Here is a 24,041-nt window from a genome sequence, read left to right on the forward strand (position 1 = left end):
ACTTCCTGCTGGCTGCCATGATTATGCAAGAACTGAGCTGCAGAACTGTGAGCTGCAGCTGAGTTAACATCAACACCCACAGGATGAAGGACACACTCTTACTGATGCTACTCAGCACCATAGCCTGTGAGTTGCAGTGAATATCAAATCCCTTTTCAGATTAGTACTAGAGATGTAGTCTGATTCATGTGCCTCTTGTTTTTGTTCAGCAGTGGTGAAAAGTGAAAACATGGAGTCCATTCCCTCCAGTGCAGTGCTGAAGAAACCCGGTGACACTCTCAGTTTCTCCTGTAAAGGATCTGGGTTTATTTTTGGGAATTATGGCATGGACTGGATCAGACAGCCTGCTGGGAAAGCACTGGAGTGGATGGGTGCTATTTGGCACGATGCTTGTGGCACCTAACCTGACTCTTGCCAGATGAATTTCGTTCCGCTTAGCTCTGCCTAGCTTCACTCACATTCATCTGGGACCTCTTCCGTTGAGAGTGATTTCTGCACCAGATTTTATGGTAGAGCCAATCAGGATGCAGGGCGGGAGTTTCATAGATGTGACATAGCGTAGAAGCGACTGTGAGACTGTTATCAGCGTCACGGGTTGGCTTCGATGTGAGTGGTTGAAGTAGCACGTCAATAGATGACGGACAAGTGGCTTATTCAATCATATGCAAGCATTTTTTGATTAGGCCCAGCCTTCTGAAGCAACACTCCAATGGATTGGTCCCAGATGGATGAGTGGAGCTAGGCGGAACGAAATTCATCTGGCGAGAGTCAGGTTAGGTGGCACCAGGTATGCCAACAGTGTCCAAGGACGGATAGAAATCACCAGAGACAACCCCAGCAGCATGGTGTACCTGAAACTGTCTGGTCTGAGGGCAGAGGACTCTGCTGTGTATTACTGTGCAAGATACCACAGTGACAGAAAGGCTCTGTGTGCCATACAAATACATCCCCTGTAATTCTCAATTCCAAACAGCAGGTGGCAGTGACAGCGCTGATAACTTAGCCAACTCGACACACCTGCTCGCATGTCTGCCAGTGCCACCACAAAGTGAAGTAGGCTATGAAGTAGGCTTTGACACTCTTGTGCGGGTCAAATTTGACTTATTCACCCAGCGGCCAGAACGAGGCTACAGGGAACATTGCCATTACACCTCAGTCCAACAGATGGTTAGCCTGGGTGCCATTCCGAACTTAGTCCCGCCCACAACATTTGAGGTCGGGAAGTTCGGTCTGGCATTGCTCCATTGTGGAGCAAGTATGCTTGCCCTAGATCGGGCGGACCAATCAAATCAGGCTTTATGATGATGGACAGGTGAGCAACAGTGCCTGGTCTATCACGTCATCTGAGCACACTTAGATTAGGCTTATGTTTGAAACAAAAACGCTGTGGCTAGAAAGAAACATGGCTTTTAAGACCCCATATGGAAAATGCATATTATTTAATGAGGTTTTATCACTGAAAACGATTAATTCTGAAAACTTTGGCCAAAGTTGAGATGTGGGAAAACTCGTGGTTTCACTTTCATCAAGGGAAAACAGCACTGTTGCATTGCGACATGTTCCCTCGTTCATTTGAAATCTCTGATTGACCTCCTGTTCGAGGGATTTGCGACAGCCTTTCCCAGCTGTTTAACATGTTTGTAGCATATCAGTGTTAAACAGTATTAAAAACGGAGGGGATATAGGCTATCATTTTTTTCCTAATAGCTTACCCTACTACGTATCTCTTAGATTTCACTAATGCGTGTTGTAGGCTAGGAGTTATTGACGCCACTAACTTTTACAAAAGACAAGAAAACAATGTTAAGGCATTTGTGGAGAAGAAGGATGGTTCGTGTGTTTTCTTCCTACACCTCATGGTAAGCTATTTCGTTGCTCTGATTGGTTAGGTCTATCCAATTGAGTGCAGAGGCATTCCCCCCCTGTATCGGTTGAAACACGCCCCATAATTATGTCCCAATGGAGCAGTATCAGACTCATATTCTGACTAAAATTGAGTATGACTACGTCAGGCTAACAGATGGTAGTAATGCCACCATTTGCTGTTTGCAAGTTTGGCAGTTTGCAAACAGTGCATTACCAACATCATCTGCTGGACTGAGGTGTAATGGCAAGTGTACCCTGTAGCCTCGTTCTGGCCTCCGGGTGAATAAGACGAATAACCCGCCTTCTGTTTCAGCCAGTCAAATTACAGTGTTTTCTTTTACTGTTGTCCTGGTCGTCGGAATCGGTCCAAAAAGCACAAAGGAGTTCGCTAAAATATTGGTAGGGACAATTTTGTCATCTCAAAATATTGATGGGGACTAGTAGCCTACCTAGCGTCCCCCTAAACCTACACCCATGGAGGGGAGTGTCATCCTCATGCGCACACCACAGGGGACTGTCTGTGAGTGAAATTTGTTGAGCAGCTGCAAGGAACTCTTTTTCTCAGAGAGTCTTTGGAGCTGGGAACTCTGAGGCTTGATTTCTGTGGTATACACAAACACCTGAGGAGTATGTCAATTCTGAACACATTAACCACCCATCCAGTTATGTATAATTCCCCCCTGCCCTCCTTGGTATGTGGGGTTTTGGTATACTTTTTATGGACAGCATGACCTGTTTAATGGGGATGGGATCCCTTTGCATTGCCACTGTATTGTGTGTGTTTGGACGCGATCCCACAGAGTAATAAGTCACGGTTCCTGCGTGAGTGAATGTTTGGTTACTACTGGTCTGGGTTATGATGGTCTGGTCTCTAGTCATGGAAGCGGTGTAACTCAGATGTTGCATTGTCACTGACCTCAAATGTTCATAAAAATGTTTGTTAACAGACCAAATTATTTTACACAATTGGATAAGTAATCTAATGATTTAGATACTGCTTGAAATAACTGCAACTGACATGTAGGCCAAGCAAATTGATGTGATGCAAACAAATTCATTATATGTGTCTAATCAAGATTGAATGTAAAATCAAGATTCAAAAAATAAAAGGTGAAAATACTTTTGTTGTTATTGCAACAGAAAATACAATCAATGTGAAATTCAGACACAAAGTGGCCCCTCCACAGCATACTCACAGCATCCCCACCCACCTGCCATGATTATGCAAACTCAGTGCTGGGTGTCCATCAGTACTTATGAGGAGCTGCAGAACTGTGAGCTGCAGCTGAGTTCACATCAACACCCACAGGATGAAGGACACACTCTCACTGATACTGGTACTCAGCACCATTGCCTGTGAGTGCATGATATGGCCTGAATAGCACTACTACATCAAATGAACTGTCATTAAAGGAACATTATTTACGTGTTTTCCTTTACGCTAACCATTGTTCTGTTACTTTTGCTGATTTAGGTCTAAACTGCCAGAGTCTGGAGTCCATCCCCTTGGTTCCTGTCCAGAAAGGGCCTGGTGAAACACTCAGCATCTCATGTAAAGCTGTTGGCTATAATTTTGGTAGCTATAGTTTGAGTTGGGTTCGTCAACCGGCTGGAGGGCCTCTCACTTGGATTGGACACATCAGAACAGACACTGGGGAAACATGGTATGCAACAGGAATGAACGGGTGTGCTACCGTAACAAAGGACAATTCCAAAAGCATGTCATATCTGAAGATATCTGGTCTGACAGAGGAGGACTCTGCTATGTATTACTGTGCAAGACGTGCACAGTGACCAAAGTCTGAGGAGGAGATGTACAAAAACACCAGATGGTTTCCACTGTGGCTGTTGCTGTCATGCAGGAAATCTTTTCTGGAGGCAGACACGGCTCTTACAGCATCAACATCACAATCACAGTTGTCTTGCCTAAATGGAAACACATACAAAAGCATATTGAACATTTGACAAATTCATTTATTTTTTCTTACTGCATGTGATTATTATAGTATAAATAGTTAAATGTTCTATGTCTGAATGAAACTGCAGACCTGACATCCTGAGGTGAGACACACGTTTCCTTCAAACCCAACCTGAGAGTTATATGCAGTACATCAAAGCAATTCAACATTTAAAAAAAAGAAAAATCCAAAGAACAAAAGACACTTGGAGCTTATGATATAAGAAAAACAAATCTGCATATAAAACCTGGTTGCTGTTCTTAAATAATATCAAGCTGCACATCATGGTGATTTGTTCTCTTCCTCATTCACTCTGTTATCAAGAGGAATTTTACATCTATTCCTTTCAGTCAGTCTCTCCAGGTCACTGGTCACTTTTTAATTTTAAAGGAACCAAGAAAGATGGTTGATGAGAGTCAGTGTGGATTGGGATTGTTTTCTTTTAACATTCCACTTCAGCTGTCAGATATAACAGAGTCAGTCAGCCCATCAATACCAGACTGTCTGCTAAATACACTTTACTGATGTGAAATACGCAATGGGAAATGAATGCATTACTACAGCGAATCACATTAAACCCATGGATTAGTTCAACGCAGATAACAATTTAATATAGGTATCACATTTAGTACCCAGTCCAAATAGTATGGCATCAAATTATAATGTGTATGATTTTTTTCTGACCCTGATTTTAAATATTTTCATTCTTGTGCTTCAGTACCAATCCTGTGTATATTTTGTGTTGTTACATAAAAACACAACTCTTTTAGTCAGTAGGGGGAGGTATAACACAACAGTACGTCCTTTCCATGACCCATGACACCAACACCTTTTACAGACAATAAAAATGTATATGCAATACATCTGAATGCAAATTCCACCTTCCATCTTCCATGTATAAATACTCTGTGTGACTTTCATTTCTTCATCAGATCATGGAGCACGCCCGAGCCATGCCACTCACATCAGCCTCCTCAACACAAACATGTTTCCTGATGCTTATACTGGTGGTGACATGTGGGTCTAATGACTTATTCTTTGAACATAAGTACTTTGAACATAACTTGTATTTTTATGTGTTTTATTTGTTCAAATGTTGGGTGCTGTTTTGTTTTTCAGGGGTAGATTGTGCTATTGAACACACTCAGCCCAGCTCCATCATGGTAAAGCCAGGAGAGTCTCTGACTGTTACCTGCAAAGTGACTGGAGCTTCCATTACAGATAGCAGCTACTATGGAACAGCCTGGATCCGTCAGGCAGCAGGGAGACCTCTAGAGTGGATCAACATGCTCTACTATGAAGAAAGCAAATATGAAAACAATGCCCTGAAAAACAAGTTCAGCATCTCCAGAGACACGTCCAGTAACACAGTGACTCTACAGGGCCAGAATCTACAGGCTGGAGACACAGCTGTGTACTACTGTGCCCGGTATAGTCACTGTGATACAACACAACTGTTGGGACTAACAAAAACCTTGAGTGTGATAATTGTAAAAATATAACAGAAAATACTGAGATATTCAAGACAGACTTTAATCTATTCATTAATTACAGCAGAATTTCAGACCTCAACCGATGGCTGTCAAAGTGGTGTGCCAATAACAATGTGGGCTTCATAGATAACTTTATGTGGTATCAGAAGGCCCTTTCCTTAATCTAGCCGAGGTCGACTTGTTAACTGATAATGTGATGAACTCATTACGCTCAACCCTTGATTCAGTAGCACCACTCAAAAAGAGAATAAGAAAACAAGTAAGGCGTGCTCCATGGTATACCACACAGACAAAAACCCTCAAACAAACAGCGCGTAAACTTGGCGTACCACTAAATTGGAATTTTTTTGCCAAGCATGGAAAGATAGCCTTATCACCTACAAAAAAGCACTCAACGAGGCTAAGTCAACCTACTATTCCTCGCTGATTGAAGAAAACAAAAATAATGCAAAATTTCTCTTTACCACAATCTCCCGCCTGACGAAGAGCCACAACGAAGTAACCGAATCTATCCCTATATGCCTAAACAGTAATGACTTAATGAACTTTTTCAATGACAAAATTTAAACAATTAGAGATAAGATTAATAACCAATCAGTCTCGCCAAATATTCATACTCCATTGCTGAACGGACGCAAAAACATAATTGAATCACAGATGAGACGAACAACGTTGAATTCATTTACACCTATCGACATATTAGTCCTCACTTCCACAATTTCCTTATCAAAATCTACAACTACAGTAGTCTACTAGGTTCCTATTCCTATCCATCTTCTGAAGACTGCTCTCCCTTTCTTGGATAATGCTTTGCTCCAGATTATAAATAACTCACTGCTATCAGGGCATGTACCACAGTCGTTTAAGTTATCTGTTATTAAGCCATCCCTCAAAAAACCTACCCTTCACCCTAATAACCTGGCCAACTATAGGCCTATATCTAATCTCCCTTTTTTGTCAAAAATACTAGAAAAAATAGTGTCCAAACAAATTGGTGCCTTCTTGCATCAGAATAAAATCCAAGAATTATATCAGTCTGGTTTCAGAGCTCACCACAGTACTGAATCAGCCTTAGTTAAAGTTTTTAATGACCTCCTCATCGCTGCCGATAATGGACATATATCAATATTGGTCCTCCTGGACCTCAGTGCTGCCTTTGACACCATAGACCACAACATACTACTCCACAGGCTTGAACATTTGATAGGCATTAAAGACTCAGCACTCGCTTGGTTTAGATCATACCTTTCTAACCGCAGACAATTTGTACAGGTTCCCAATAAACCGTCTACCCAGACTATGGTAAACTATTGAGTGCCTCAATATGCTTCCCCTAGGCTCTGAAATTAGGAAACATGGCATTCAATTTCATTCTTATGCAGACGATACACAACTATACCTTTCCATAAAACCTGACGAATTAACTCCATTAGCCAAACTTGACACATGTATAAGAGACATAAAGACATGGATGACAAATAATTTCCTGCTTTTGAACTCCGGTAAAACAGAAGTCATGGTTTTAGGTCCTAAAAAGATGAGGGATATCCTATCCTCATCACAGGCTACATTTACTGATCTTTGACTATCCTCATCCACAAGTGTTAAAAATCTAGGAGTTACAATTGACCAAGACCTATCACTAAGTAATCACATAAAACAGATTACCAAAACTTCATTTTATCATTTAAGGAACATTTCAAAGATAAGGAAGTCCAGATGCTGAGAAGCATCTGGCAAGCAATCCATGCTTTTGTCACCTCAAGGATTGATTATTGCAATGCTCTATACGCTGGCTGCAATAACACCTGTCTAAAGAGCTTACAACTTATACAAAATGTAGTTGCTCGCACACTCACTAGAACTAAAAAATATGAACATATTTCCCCTATCCTGGCATCTCTACACTGGCTGCCTGTTAAAAGTCGCATTGACTTCAAAATATTACTTCTAACATACAAAGCCATTAATGGCCAGGCACCAGAATATACTGTATTAAAGATCTCCTAGTCCCATATAACCCACTGAGACCGCTACGATCACAGAATACTGGCCATCTTGTAATTCCAAGAATCTCAAAAACTACAGTAGGAGGCAGAGCTTTCAGCTATCATGTACCCCTCCTCTGGAATAATCTCCCTTCCTCAATTCGACTAGCAGACACCAGTGTTGTAGTCCTCGAGTCCGAGACTCGAACTCGAGTCCGAGTCATTAGCTAAATTTAGACTCGTGACTTGACTTGGACTTGAGCACTGAATGACTCGAACTTGGACTCGTGTATTCGCACTCGCGATGACTCGTCGAGGACTCGACTTTTTTTTGTAATATATCATTAGGCTATAATTTGCTATATGATTTTAATATCTAAATTATTTGTAATACTAATTTTAGTTCAAGGGAATGTTAGGCTACTGCTTCGTGTCATACACTGCAAGTCACATCATGTTCACATGCAAAGCAAACTAACGTTAACTTTAACACCATAATGCCTAGAGACATGGCCGCCGCTATTTCAATGTAGTATTGCCAGGCAATATTAGTTCTCATACATGACATGACATTACCTAAGATTACACTCAGCCTAGGCTAAACATCACACACTGCTGCTGCACAGCTGATCATCGTGACTTGGTGTGACGCGAGAAGCAAGGTTCCATTCATTATGACCACCGGTCATATAGGTTTAGTCAGATTTTTATTTTTTTTTATTTTTCACATGGCCAAATTTCCGTCAAGGATTCCTGGGACACTGAAAGACCGGGGTACACGAAACTTGGTGGGCATGTAACCCCACATGGATAGCATGGAACCATCGTTTTTCGTTTTGATCTGTAGCCCCCCCACTGGACTGGAACCCCCGAAAGGAGGGTATGGCAGACACAGTTTTCTGTGAATATCTCGAGAACCGTAGGGTTTAGGAGGACCACCTTTTTTTTTGTATGTTGATCTCAAGGGGCCATGTCAACCCATTCCATAACCACTCATTTCATGTATAGCGCCACCTAGTTAAACACAAAAAAGTAAAAATGAGGTGTTGTAATCACAGGTATCTGTGACCTAACAAAGTCAAAACTGCACGAAATTGGAAGTGTAGGATCATTATGACACCCTCTGAATGCACGCCAAGTTTCGTGGGATTCCGTTCATGGGGGGCCACACAATAAATTAATTTATGTTACTATACACTGTGTAACTGGCCTGTAGGTGGCCGGAGACAGTTTTCTGTGAATATCTCGAGAACCGTAGGGCCTAGGAGGACCACCTTTTTTTGTATGTTGGTCTTAAGGGGCCATGTCAACCCATCCCATTACCACTTTTTTCATGTACAGCGCCACCTAGTAAAAAAAAAGCAAAAAATTAGGTGTTTTCATCACAATATCTCTGGCTGACATGGTCAAAACTGAACAAAATTGAATGAAAGTGTAGGATCATTATGACACCCTCCGAATGCATGCCAAGTTTTGTGAACATTCGTTCATGGGGGGCCTTACAATAAAATAATTTATGTGTACATTTAGTGACCGTATACCAGCAGAGTTTTCTGTGAATATCTTGAGAACCGTAGGGCCTAGGATGACCAATTTTTTCGTATGTTTGCCTCCAGGGGTCATGTTAACCCATTCCATATGCACACATGTGCATAAACAGATACACATGCACACACATACATTCACAGTAATCATATGTATGACATACACACACAGTAGACATATGTACGCATGCATGCACATGCACACACACAGGCACATACACAGGCACACACACACACACACACACACACAAACATAAACATGTACACGCAGACATGCACACAATTCAAGAATTTCTCAGAATTCAGAGAATTCAGAATGAACAGGCAAGATGGGGGTGGGGTTGTATAAAATGAATTTTACATCTGAAATCTATGAACTAATCATTTGGTACTTGTTGTCTAGCAGATACCAGTGAGAATTGAGTGTGCATAATGCAACTTAGTGAGACAGTTAGAATCATATATCCCTTTCAGCGTGATTTATTTTTGTGGAAAAAATGTGCTGGACTGGGCGGCGGTCATATTTTGTACCGCTCTGCAGTACATCTAGTTCATTTTCATTTGGGGCGTGCCCTGCCTTGCTTCTGTCTGTTAATTGGCAGCAGGCTATTATCGGATGAAAGAAAAATAAACTAAAAGTTTTCTCCGATCAAGATATAGCATAGGCCTACTTCTTAATTTTGGTGTCATAAAATATAGAAGCATAACATTAAATTGCCTAGTAGAGTGTCCATGTAGAGCACACATGGGCAACATACGGCCCGCGGGCCACATCCGGCCCGTGGGCTTTCCCCATAGACAGTAAAAGATATGGACAGAGTCATCACGTAGACGTCAATCGAGGCGGGTGAAGCAAATTTCAACCGTTTCCTGTTGGTCGACGAGGCTTTCTACGCAGGCCCAGGGGACGTAAATGTAACGTAGGCACGTAGTCTGACTCGTGTAACTCTTGTGATAGCTGCACCGAGAGATTGGGTACAGTGGGTCCCAGTTAAAAATTGACACTTCATTCACGATCAAGGTGATTCACGCAGCTGGGTGAAATGTAAGTACAACTGCAGCCGCTTGGGGGCAGCATAGTCTGCTGTGGCGTTCCACGGTCGAACCGGACGGCGCATTCGACAGCAAGGGCTGTGATTGGCCGAGTTTTCAGCGTTTCTCTGTGTTTTTAGCAGCCCCTGCAACATGCTAGTCCACTGTAGCCTAAGCTTTGTACATAATGTTTAACATAGTTTTGGATTCAGTGGCAAGATTTCTTGATTGTACAGTGCCTGTCTCTCAGTAATGTTATAAAATGAGAGCTTCGTCAGCTGGCAGTAGGCTACTTTGTCGGTAGTCATGAGAAGTTCGCTTGCTAACAGAACATAAATATGCTGCCCAGAAACCTTGTGAATAGTTCTGATTTTTTTTTACTACACTAACGAGGTTGAAATATAGCCTTTGCCTACAGCATCTCCTTAACAGTAATGTTAACAAAATGACAGCATTCATACAGTATGTAGCCACTTACTTCGTTACCACCATGTCTACATTACTGTTCTAAATGTCCTAGTTGTTCGCAGATAAATGTGATTTAATATAAACAGCACTCGCCACATTCATAGCCTAGGCTACTGTCAATCCATCAAAACTTCGCTGAAATGTTGTGCTCCGATGCTTTCGTTCTTATCCAGAGAATACGGTTATTTTGCTCCTGTGCGACGCTTTCACCCGCTCTGGTTGTATGCTTATTACGTCACTTTAGCATTGATTTCGGAAAAAAGTTTATTACTCAGCCGGTAAGTCAGTTACGAGGTTATGACGCCAATCACACAATGTTGTATTACTCCGAAAATAGAAAAAGTTAATATAAATGCTTAAAACACTTCAGCTGTAATGTTATTTGATGTCAAAGTGGCGCCAAAATTGAATGGGGTTCAATGGGGATGGCTAGGTGAACAGGTCTACTATTTAGCCTCAGATCCGCCATAGTGTCTACGTTCTCCGAACGTTCGCCTGCCCCCTTGGCTTTCCCTGACCGGCCCGCGTAAGGTCCGTGAAAAAACAGTAGTCAAGAGCCTATCATAGAGATAATGCACGCAAATCAATATCGTTGCTTTTATTTTGAAAGCGACTGCTATTTGTACGCCCATACATGTGTGCGTGGATGCATACAACGTAAACACCCTCGCTGATGTGCTGGTGAATAGAATTTATGCTTCTGCGTCGACAACAGTTGCCTTTACGTCGGCGTAAACCTTTCAAAGTTTTGTGTCTCCTGTGTCTGCGTCGCTCACCACCGCAACGGTTGTTAGAATGTCTAACTCCTGCTGCTGCTCGTTGGCGATACGAAGTGTTCATTTCAAAACGTTACTGACAGATAGACAGTTTACAATCGGATAACCCCGTCATGGTAACCAAAATATGTCCGAGTTTATTTGCAAAGCTTATGTTAGCGACTAGTATGATGCTACTACCCACAGGTTGCTTGAAGCAGCCGGCTCATCACACAGGGCGAGTTGACCAATCACAGTTTTGTGTATAAAGTTAAAGCAAAAACATAGCCTACATTTTCAAAATAGTTTTCTTTGTGCATGTTGATTAACTACTGACAGCCTACTATTGTCTGCTCCACATTTTCATAGTCTAATTATGCATAGAGTTAATTTAATGGTGGTAATGATTTAATGATGAAATATTGTTGATGAAATGGTGGCATAGGCCTATGGTCTTAATGACTCACATTTTCATGGCCTAGCTAGACTAATTATATAGATATTGTACTACTTTTTTATATCAGTCTTTGAAAACTGAAAAAAAAAAAAAAACATGTCAATGTCAAAAAATTATTTTCGAGAATGAGGATTAAATACTGGACATATATTAAATATTGCCGTTTTTCCTTTGTCTCCCTTACATTTTCCATCTGTTCTTACGAGTAGCAATCAAAACCATATGATTTACTTAATGTTATACAAGAACAGAATAGAATTGAACAGAATTGAGTTCAGACTTGAGTTCGGTATTTTGGGTCCGGCCCTCCTCAACAGTCCCAGTTTGTCATGCGGCCCCTTGGGGAAATTAGTTGCCCACCCCTGATGTATAGTGGCAAATGTAGGCCTACGTATCTGTGCAAGTGAAACTGACAAACTGAACCTCTCGTGGGTAGGCCAGAAACAACTATATTTAAAACCATGAATGAAGTGGATTAGTGTTACTGTTCAAACGAGCGATTTTATAGCCTAATCCACTGCACGAAAAAAAAAGGAAATAGCAACTTGTTCTATTTCTAACAGGTGAATATCGTAGCAAATAGTAGCCTATGGCAATGGCAGCTTAAAAAAACATTTATTTCACTCATCTCGCTGAAATGAACTTAGAATGTGGCCTGTTGCGCAAAGAAATAATTAGGCAGATGATCTGCATCTCCGTTAACCGAAAGCTAGTTTTCATCTCTATTGTTGACTTGAAATATGTCTCCATAGTGTCAGTGAAGTGATAGCATTATGCAGTTGCAGGTAGCCAGTGTTCACGTCACGGGAGTCAGAAAGAAGCTAAGACGGACCCTGCTCTGTTTCTGTCTGTTAGATTCAATAAACACTACGTTTATATAACTTTAACCTTTTATTCCAGTTCAGTACAGAGCAACTCCGTAGCTACCATTTCACCTGCCACTGGTCCAACTAACTCATATCCCACACAACACCCAGCGCATCCGCTCCCCGGGTCAAAGGTCAAACATAAGGAGGGAAAATATAAGTTAACAATCTCCCTATCCTTTTTATGTGAAATAATAAAACAATGTAAAAGTAATACCTGTCAAGATTTCAAATAAACATACAAAGTCATCCAATGACTATAAAACAAAAAAAAGACATCCTGATACATTCAGAGTAAGTTTGACAAAATATGAACATATTAACGCAAACAAAGTTTTCACCACAGATTCCACAGTCCTTCACTTAGAGCTTTCAAAAGCACCAGAGCCGATGCTCCCTTTTTGGTGAGACAGTCAGCGAGTTGGCCTTTTGTGTCAGACCAGAGCATCTCTTTGATTTTCTTGCTTTGTATAAGTTCCTTAATGCTGCTTATGTCCAACCTGAGTCTCTTCTCTGTGACCTGTTTAGTTGACTTAAGGGCATCGAACAGAGATCGATTGTCAGTCACACAGACCAGTGAAGGAGCATTCAGTTCAGCATTACCAGTGGTGAGCTCAGACATAAGAGTTGCAAGAAAAATAGCATTGTCTATACCATCTGACATAGCAAGTGTTTCTCCTGCAAGAGTGCTTCGTACAACACGTCTAATTCTCTTGGATTGCCAACAGAGAGGAGAAAACTTCCCTCTTTCTCCCATAAGAACTATCAATGTCCCCCCCTGTGTACCACCATCTGGAAGATTACCAAGAGAAGCATCACTGAAAACAACCAGGTTGAGAACATCATTGTCTCCTAAATGCTGAAACTTGAGGGTCACCCTTTCTGACTTCAGCTTACGGATGATTTTATTTACCTCATGCATAGACTGCACCGTAGCATTTTTGATATTAGATGCTAAACTACATGAGTCAAACATAACATCTGGTCTGGTCTGCTTGGCAACCCATAGGATCTGTCCTATTTTTGACCTAAGCTGCTCTTTCTCAGTGTCATTAAGGGGGGCATCCCTCAGTATAGCACGTGTTGGTTGCATGTGAAGAGGTTGTAAATTCTCAATGTAACTGTGCTGATGTACCTGAACTACACCATTAACAGTAGCAAAATCCATCCCTACATAGCAGAAATGCTCATGCTCCTCGCGCCCTACATGGAATGCAGACTTCAGTAGGGGAATCACATTTGTTGAAAAATCTTGCGAGCCTGCCCAAAGAAAATCATCTACATGGCATGCAAGTACTCCAGTAACCTTAAACTGCTTGTCTAACCAAAAAAAGACGGCTGGATCCACCTGCGACATTTTACCACCTGTGCCCAGCATGATTTCTTTGACTTTGTTATACCAGTATAGAGATGCATCAGCAAGACCATATACACATTTCTTTAGTTTCCATATTACATTTTCACTGCCTGCCTCAGGAGGGGGCCGGATATAAATATCCCTGGAGAGCTCCATGCCCTGCAAGAATGCAGATTTGATGTCCATAGAATGAACTTGCCACTGGTTTTGACAGATTACTGATAACAATAGCCTAAGAGATTCTGAGGCACAAGTTGGAGAATCTTTCTGTAACTCTTGCATATTAAGCTCTTCAAAACCCCTGGCAACTAGTCGTGCTTTAGGCACAATACCCTTGGGAGTTTCCTTGAGACTACAGACCCATCTGGTGGAGACACATTTTTGGCCTGCATTTTCAACCTCCTCAAACACATCATTATTGTGCCAATTCTTAATTTCTTCTTGTTTTGCTACATCAAATGAAATGTCTTTTGTTATGAGTACATCAACCTCCCTGTCTTCTGACTCAATGTTAAGACTATCAACATGTGACATATCAACTGACTCCTTTTGTCCCTCACAGCCATTAGGTTCAAGATGCTGTAGGTTATACCAGTTTTTGTTCTTTCCTGTGACTTTTCCTGCTCTGCCTAAAACTCTGGCTGTATGTTGAATGCCATCATCTCTACTCACAAATGTTACAGTCTGACCTGTTCTTAACTTTACACCTGCAAAAGGGGCAGGGTTACCACAGGCCCTGTGTTCTGTGTCAGTTTGTGTCACATTAGTTTGTGTCATGGGTGGGTGCAACACTTCTCCTGTATTCACATCCATGTCACTGATGTTCTCCTGTTCATCGTCAGTATCCTGATCACTATCTGAGCTGTCTACTGCAGTGTTTGTCATGCCTTCCTCACTTTCTGCTTTTCTGTTAGCATCATCTTGTGCAATCTGCTTGTCCTGCTCCTGTGTGTTCACCTTACAAAGCCTAGAGTGATGCACTCGAACAAGAATACCACCATGTCTTACAAATACAACAGCTCCATCCTGACCAATAACCACCCCTGGTCCCTTCCACTCAGTGCAGTCTGCTCGTTTGTAATATACTCTGTCCCCTGTCACATATTTGTCATCTGTAGGTCTAAGCTGCTTGCGAAGTGCCCTCCTAATTCTCTCTGAGCATTCGGCTTCAGTGAATGCTTTCCTGGAAGCATGCAAAGCTGATATGTGTTCTCCTACCCTAGCACTTACAGTGGTACCCTCTAAGGCAGGTAGCTTATCAACTAATACAGAGGGGAGGTTAGGATTCTGTCCAAATACTAGTTGATGTGGGCTATAACCATGAACACTAAGCATACTGTTCTTGGCCATAAGGGCCCAGTCAAGAGCTGTGTGCCAGTCACATCCATTTTCCCGTTTCACTTTTTGGATGATTTCGGTGAGTGTCTGATTGTGCCTCTCCAGAAGGCCGTTGCTCCAGGGACTGTATCCTGCTGTTGTTCTTGTCTCAATGTTGAAGTTTTCTGCCATGTCTCTGATTTCCTCATTATTGAATTCTCCACCGTTGTCACTGTATAGTCTCCGTGGGGGGCCATGTACACTTATCCATGTGTGAATGAAGGAGTTGACGATTTCACAGGATTTCTTTGTTTTCACAATGTTTCCAGCACTGAAACGCGTGAAATGGTCGATGATATGGAGGTACCATACGCCTGGTTCCAACTCATGCAGGTCCACTGCTACCGTTTCATTATACTCTGAGGCCAAGGGCAAACCTGCAGCAGGCTTTGGTTTTGTCTTGCTGTACCTCTTGCATATGTCACAGTCCTGTACTATTTGTTGCAAAATAGTAATACATTCTTTATCCTCATTTCCTGCACTACGAATGAGCCTTTGTAGACGATCTGCAGAAGCATGGCCAAACTGTTTGTGAAGCTTCAGGAGAACTTTGTGTTTCTCATCAGTGGACATGTTTTCTGTCACAGTAAGGACTTCATCTTCAATCTCACCTTTTTTAGGATATTTGTCTCTAATGTCTACACAGTAGTGGCCAGAGCTAGTGAATTCAAGAGGCACAGGTTGTCTGAACATCACAGCTCGGTCGTTTTCCATGTCCAAAATGGTTCCTGCTTTCTTCAAAGATGTTTTGCTCAGCAGCAGTGGGATATCAGCTTTGACCACTTCAGCTTCAACATGACATTTTGTCTGCCCTATTTTGGCAGGCAGTTTCACTTTTCTGGTGGAATATACTAAGTTTCCATCTCCGAATCGAAATGGCCTGCAACTGGGGATTTCAGTTTGCAGCATCTTGTTCACTTGGTCTGTGCTGAGGTCTTTCACATAGTTTTCCAGCCATTTCTCCCCACATACAGTACGAGTACAAGCAGTGTCAATAATAGCTGACCCCAGGGATTCAACCAAGAAGATTTCTGAGTCAGACATGGAGGCTTTTGTAAACAGTGTGATGTTACATTCCTCAACATTTTCTTCTTCAGTTAGCTTTACATGTTCACTCTTCTTATGAGGACAATCCTTAGCCCAATGAAACGTGCTCTGACAGATGGCGCATCTTGATCTCTTACCGAATTTATCCAGTGGATTGGTACCTGGTAAAGGCTGCCTCTGTTGTCCAGTCTGTAACGTGTACCGTTGTCCTCGTCCTTGCTTTCTTTGCTCTGTAAAGAACGCCACGTCCTGCTGGTTTACTTGTATTCCGTTTGACGTGCCTGGCGTTTTTCCTCCGAAAATCCTCTGAAGTGCTGACTTCATGTCGGCGAACTTTAAGTCCGTGCACGCTGTCAGTGCAAGTTGCCTGTTTTTCACATCCAGACAAGCCGTGTCCAAGAGCTTAAATGCTAACACAGCATCGGGTAACGTCATGTGGTACTTTTTCATCCGGTTATATCGTTGCTCAAAGTCAATTATATAGTCCGACATGGACAAAGAACTGTCTTTTGTAATGCTATCAAAATGGGAATACGCTTCATATGCGCGGTCTTTTTCCTCCTTTAGGAACACACTATCTAGTTTTGCTAACAACGTATTCATACCGGTATCACTGTCCAAGTCAGCTGCGGGTATTTCCATGGCTGTTTCCCGGGCTCTTCCTTGGAGCCCCAAGGCGACAGCGAGTGCATGTTTCTTTTCGTCGAGTTCTGTAACCCGCGTCCAGACGTTGATTTCATTTTTCCAACTTTCGTATGGCCGGGTCTCGTCAAACTTCGGCGGAACTTTGTAACTAGCAGCCATCCTCTGCTACCAATGTTAGATTCAATAAACACTACGTTTATATAACTTTAACCTTTTATTCCAGTTCAGTACAGAGCAACTCCGTAGCTACCATTTCACCTGCCACTGGTCCAACTAACTCATATCCCACACAACACCCAGCGCATCCGCTCCCCGGGTCAAAGGTCAAACATAAGGAGGGAAAATATAAGTTAACACTGTCCCTCCCAAACTGCGCTAAAATTGTGTAGGGTATTTAACAGCCAGAATTTTAAAAAAAAAATGCCTGGGGGAGGCCCTTTTATGATCCACACTACCTCTTACAAAATAGGCCTACTCCAACGTCCATCTAGCTCTTGTGAAATATGAACTTCTACAACACTGCCTATACAATTGTCAGCAGTCAGTAACAGCATAATGTGACTTAATGGCTTATATGATTGGGATGTGGATTGCTCATTTATTATGAGTAGGCCTATAGGCTATGGAATGGCTATGGTATGGTATTCTCTCCGATATAATAAATACAACACATTGGGTTTGGCAAGAAATTTGGCAAGACAGAAGATTGTCCGTTTTGCTTTTGCTTTTAAGGATTTCATCTGCAATGGGAAAAAATGGAACGACATGTAGGCTATGCTTACTTTAGTGCTGGACTTGGACTCGACTTGATCAATAGGGACTCGACTCGGACTTGACTCGGATGAGTAGTGGACTCGACTCGGACTTGACTTGGAATTTTTTGTAATGACTTGGACTTGACTCGGACTTGAACACTGGGGACTCGAACCTGGACTCGGACTCGAGGCATAGTGACTTGACTACAACACTGGCAGACACCCTCCCTATTTTTAAGTCTAGACTTAAAACATACCTCTTTACTGCCTCCCATAGTTAGGTATGGTGCGATGTGGAACTTCACCCACCTCAGGTATTTTTGGAATGGACCACCCTGCTGAGTCCTTGTGTGACTGGCACCCCAGTCACGCGTGCGATGGTGGTCACTGACCATACCTGCGCTGGTGCCCCCCTCCTCTCTCCCCTTCTCTCTCTAGTCTCTAGTCATGGAAGCGGTGTAACTCAGATGTTGCATTGTCACTGACCTCAAATGTTCATAAAAATGTTTGTTAACCAAGTTATATTACAATTGGATGAGTAATCTAATGATTTAGATCCTGCTTGAAATAACTGCAACTGACATGTAGGCCAAGCAAATTGATGTGATGCAAACAAATTCATTATATGTGTCTAATCAAGATTGAATGTAAAATCAAGATTCAAAAAATAAAAGGTGAAAATAATTTTGTTGTTATTGCAACAGAAAATACAGTCAATGTGAAATTCAGACACAAAGTGGCCCCTCCACAGCATACTCACAGCATCCCCACCCACCTGCCATGATTATGCAAACTCAGTGCTGGGTGTCCATCAGTACTTATGAGGAGCTGCAGAACTATGAGCTGCAGCTGAGTTCACATCAACACCCACAGGATGAAGGACACACTCTCACTGATACTGCTACTCAGCACCATAGCCTGTGAGTGCATGATATGGCCTGAATAGCACTACTACATCAAATGAACTGTCATTAAAGAAACATAATTTAGATGTTTTTCTTTACGCTAACCATTGTTCTGTTACTTTTGCTGATTTAGGTCTAAACTGCCAGGGTCTGGAGTCCATCACCTTGGTTCCCGTCCAGAAAGGGCCTGGTGAAACACTCAGCATCTCATGTAAAGCTGTTGACTATGATTTTGGTAGCTATGGTTTGAGTTGGGTTCGTCAACTGGCTGGAGGGCCTCTCACTTGGATTGGACACATCGATACAAACACTGGGAACACATGGTATGCAACAGGAATGAACGGGCGTGCTACCGTAACAAAGGACAATTCCAAAAGCATGTCATATCTGAAGATATCTGGTCTGACAGAGGAGGACTCTGCTATGTATTACTGTGCAAGACGTGCACAGTGACCAAAGTCTGAGGAGGAGATGTACAAAAATACCAGATGGTTTCCACCGTTGCTGTTGTTGTCATGCAGGAAATCTTTTCTGGAGGCAGTGTGGTGAATTTTCATGAAGATCCCATGTGTTGTCAGGCGGAAGTCGAAGGATGGTGTTGTGCACATGCGCAGACACGACACAGGCCTACTGCAAATTATTTAATAATATTTGTGACAGTTTGGTGAGCTCATCCACCAATATAATTTATTGAGTGTATACTGATTGGCTACAAGGGGGTCTTCCATTTACATAGGGGGCAGACGCCCGGCCAGGGTTGGCCATATGAAAAAAAGGAGGTGTTTTGATAACTTACAAAACTTTCCCCAAGAGGAAAATCCTCAGAACGTGCGCACCTTCTCCCCAAGGCCTGGGTCGTGGGTCTCCGCTGCAGAGGACATCCATCATTCGCAACTCCTGCCTGGCGACACTTAGTCTCTGTGCATTTTTCAGAGCTGTACCAGGAGGACTTGTGAATAAAAGGCCACAACGGCCACTTCTCATCTCAGACCATTCTCCGCTGGTTTTTTGTTCAGAGTGCTAAGTTAGAGTTAAAAGTTAGTGATTTTTTCCACGACATATTTGGAGGTTCTACCGAGATTTTGCGAAGGACGGGGGAAGCGTCTCGCCCTGGGAGGAGGCCTTCCCTGGTGACAAAGGCGCCAAGGTGAGCATATTTGCTTTATTTTTAATATCACTTGTCATTGGGGTTGGCTGAATCTCGGGACGGGCGCGTTCACCTGATCCTAAAAATAAAGAATTTAAAAAAAAAAAAAAGAGGAGAATTCTGAGGTGAGAGGTTGCTGACAAATTATTATCCTTTTTTAAAAAAAAAAAAAAAAAAACACTACATTTTTATCGAATTGATGCGATCTTCGATAGGGAATTTTACTTTTTAAGGAATTACATTTTTATCGAATTGATGCGATCTTCGATAGGGAATTTTACTTTTTTAAGAATTACATTAATATCGAATTGATGCGATCTTCGATAGGGAATTTTATTTTTTGAGGAATTACATTTTTATCGAATTGATGCGATCTTCGATAGGGAATTTTACTTTTTTAAGAATTACATTTTATCGAATTGATGCGATCTTCGATAGGGGAATTTTACTTTTTAAGGAATTACATTAATATCGAATTGATGCGATCTTCGATAGGGAATTTTATTTTTTGAGGAATTACATTTTTATCGAATTGATGCGATCTTCGATAGGGAATTTTACTTTTTTAAGAATTACATTAATATCGAATTGATGCGATCTTCGATAGGGAATTTTATTTTTTGAGGAATTACATTTTTATCGAATTGATGCGATCTTCGATAGGGAATTTTGTTTTTAAAGAATTTCATTTTTATCGAATTAATGCAATTTTCGATCATGTGATTTTGTTATTTGTAAGGAATTACATTTTATCAAATTGATGCGATCTTTGATAGGGAATTTTATTTTCAAGGGATTGCATTTTTATGGAATGGATGCGACTTCCGATAAGTTATGTTGTTATTTCATAATATCGAATTAATGCGATCTTCAATAAGGATTTTATTCTTGTAGATATATGTTTTATCTAATTACTGTGATCCTCGATAAGAACTTCTCAATTTTTATAGATTCATATTGTACTGGATTGGTGCGATTTGAAAGTAAATGGAATTATCCAACTGATTAGAAGAGTACGGCCCTAAAAAATATCTGTGTAAAAATTAGTGTAGAACGGATTTTGAATACTCATTAATAGAAAAAAGAAAAGCAAAGCGCCTGTCCATTTTTTGATTGAGCTTAATAAGGAATTGATGAAAGTAATTGAGTGTTGAAATGAATGACTGGGTGAGGGTGCCCTTGTGCATGGAATGATAAAATGGGTGAGTGGCAGTAACAAACCTGGGGTCCCACATTGTAAAATAATAAATAAATAAATAAATAATAACAGTAAAATAATAAATAAATAAATAAAGCTATAAAAAATTCCTATACCATAAAAAAATATATATTTATTTTCCTTCCTCTTCCTCGTATGTGAATAATAAACTCAAATGTCTGACCCAGACGACTATGGAGATGAGGAAAGCTACAGGGAAGTTATAGAACTTGTCGAAAGACTTCGCGGGGAGCGAAAAATTGACTTGGCAGAGTTACAGGATCGCCTCGATTTTCTCCCAACAATTCCTCAGTTGCTGACGACTGCACAAACATTGCCAGACTCGACGACAGACAACTTGAGTGAATTAGAATCTAACACTGATGTGCCTGCCGCGGGGCTATTACCAGACTTGGGAGAGGGATGTTTTGACTCTGACCCTGACTTGAGTAGTGACTTCTCTGACTTTGGAAATTTTGAGGAGGATTTATTTCCATATGATGTAGGGGCACAAGAGCAAGAGCAAGAGCAAGGGAATGTATCTGAACCCCCAGCCGTTCAGGAACCAGATGTTGCAATTTTTGTGGAAGAGGGGTATCAATTCAGAGTGACAACTCAGCCTGAAAATTTTGATGTGAAAGTTCAGTATATCGGAGGAGACCCGAAATCTGACCTTACCATAGAAGCCAAAACCCGACTAGCAAGTAAAATAATAGATGAAGTAATTAAATACATGGGTCTGGATATGGTAGGAATGATACTGGATGCAGCACATGCTAACACTGACTTTAATGTTTTGGAGAACTTCTTTTGACACCTCTTGCTCACCATTGTCATGATTGTCTTTAACCACTGTGCAGTGTATGATTATGTTGATCTTGCATTTGGTCCTCCTAATGTGATATATGCAAACAGCATGGAGGGACAAGTGTAAATGTTTTGAATTGTGTACTATCATGATGTTATTAGTTATTAGTGAATTAGATATGTATATATATATATATATATATAAAAATAAAACAAAAGGGGCAAAAGGATACAGATGAAGAACAAGGGATGCAATGTTGGGAGAACAAGGATTGTTTTTCTTTGGGAACGCATGCCACGGTCAGTACAATTTAGGGCTAAGTGGTAGGGGTCATTTGGAGGCTCTCAGACACATTAATCACTGGGTGCAGGGCCATGTTTTAAAGGAATCACAGACACCTCAATCACATGTTTAGTAAAAGCACAGCAGAAAGATATCTTAGGCGGAAAACCCCACAGAACAAGATTTATGAGCCGAATACCACTGAACAGATAGAAAACCCTCAGAGCAGAACAAAATGAGTCAGAGACATTCAGACAGATAAAAACCCCACAGAACAAATTCATGAGCCGAATGCCACTGAACAGATAGAAAACCCTCAGAACAGAACAAAATGAGTCAGTGACATTCGGACAGATAAGAACCCCACAAAACAGAATTCATGAGCTGAATGCCACTGAACAGATAGAAAACCCTCAGAACAGAACAAAATGAGTCAGTGACATTTGGACAGATAGGAACCCCACAAAACAGAATTCATGAGCTGAATGCCACTGAACAGATAGAAACCCCTCAGAACAGAACAAAATGAGTCAGTGACATTCGGACAGATAGGAACTCCACAGAACAAAATTCATAAGCTGAATGCCACTGAACAGATAGAAAACCCTCAGAACAGAACAAAATGAGTCAGTGACATTTGGACAGATAGGAACCCCACAGAACAGAATTCATGAGCTGAATGCCACTGAACAGACAGGAAACCCTCAAAACAGAACCTATCAGCTAATGACATTCGGACAGATAGAAATCCCTCTGAACAGACTTATAATTCACAAGCCACCCAACAGGTAGGAAATCTTAAAAAAAAAAAAAAAAAACAAAGTTCAAAACGTGAGTCCATGGATTTTTAGTCCTCAAAGAACAGGGAAAGATTAATTAAAAAAAAAAAAAAAAAAAAGAGATGATGGAAATAATGATGGCAGGGAAAATCCTAATAATCATAAAACTACCTAACGGAATGTATCAATTAATAATGGAAGATTTAGAGACGGGGACCAGTTCCAGCTCGCTAATGAGTTTTCATAGCTTAATGTTGTTTTTGGAAGTGGAGGTCGCGTGTGACTGATGGAATGAACATGAGAAGTACTGTCTCAGTTTTTACGAGTATGAACATCAGTAGATGGCACAACTAATACGTTTCAAGTTTGTGTGCAGGACTCAAGAAGATATACAGCTGGAGCCAGACACCACAGCCAGAGGAGCCAAGGCAGCAGCGAAAGGGACCTGGACGGAAGTCGGCTAAGGAGCTATCGGGGGAAGGGAACTGCCACTGGCCCCACACATAAATAAGCCCGTCATCCTTAAAGGAAAACCACATGGAATGTACATCCACGAGGACACTATACTATGGATAAGAGCTACACTCTAGTGGTGTGATATGATACTGCCACACGGGAACTACAAAAAAACTAAAGGATTATCAAAACCAAAGGATTACAGGAAGACAACAATTTTCCAGGATGATTTTCGAGGATATCCTTTTCAGTCTCATAGTTGCATGTTGGATCTTTCTAAGTTGGAGTTTAATCGGAATCATTGTACATCTTGCCATCATCAGCCAGCAAGCACAAGGAAACTTTACTGGTGGAAACATCACAGCACCTTATAACCATACAGTATCTCAAAACTGGAGTTTAGGATTTTAAAGTGCAAAAAAAAAAAAAAAAAAAAAAAAAAAAATGACATCAAAACAATGCAGTCCAGTGGAAAGGGTCATACACACGTATCCCGAACGTCAAGCAATAATTGAAAACATAAATCATAAATGGGTTCTCCGGACTCAAAAAGATGCTACACCATGGCCCAAGGAAGGAACTTTTGATAGTCTTATGCTGGTTCAAATGGAAGAGAAACTCAAGAATTACAAAAAAAATGAGCGAGGAATGGATAGGCAACGGAAAAGGAGGCTTGAGCTGGATACACTAAGGCTATTCGCTGCAACAGCCAATGGCGACTGCAAGGATAAGGACATAAGAAAGGACAAGGCACAGGAATTGGAATCGGAAGCACAGCATCTGACAGAGGAAAAAACACCCAGAGCCCCCAGAGTGGAGGAGATGAGACCCCCTCCGTATGCGGAAGTTAAGAATTTG

The 24,041-nt window shown here is 41.4% G+C and overlaps 1 protein-coding gene and 1 long non-coding RNA gene across 2 annotated transcripts in view; one reads left to right on the plus strand and one right to left on the minus strand.

The window, feature by feature from the left end:
* The window catches only part of LOC121704901, a 589,105-nt gene that overhangs the window by 89,500 nt on the left and 475,564 nt on the right, over positions 1-24,041 (plus strand). The window lies entirely within an intron of this gene.
* Positions 2,190-6,584, minus strand: LOC121704724. The gene is made up of 3 exons (XR_006030628.1): positions 6,461-6,584; positions 3,952-3,956; positions 2,190-2,200 (listed from the first exon to the last, which is right to left on the minus strand). It is a non-coding gene; the product is annotated as an uncharacterized LOC121704724 (long non-coding RNA).

This window comes from Alosa sapidissima, chromosome 3 (genome assembly GCF_018492685.1).
Source record: "Alosa sapidissima isolate fAloSap1 chromosome 3, fAloSap1.pri, whole genome shotgun sequence".
NCBI lineage: Eukaryota > Metazoa > Chordata > Actinopteri > Clupeiformes > Clupeidae > Alosa > Alosa sapidissima.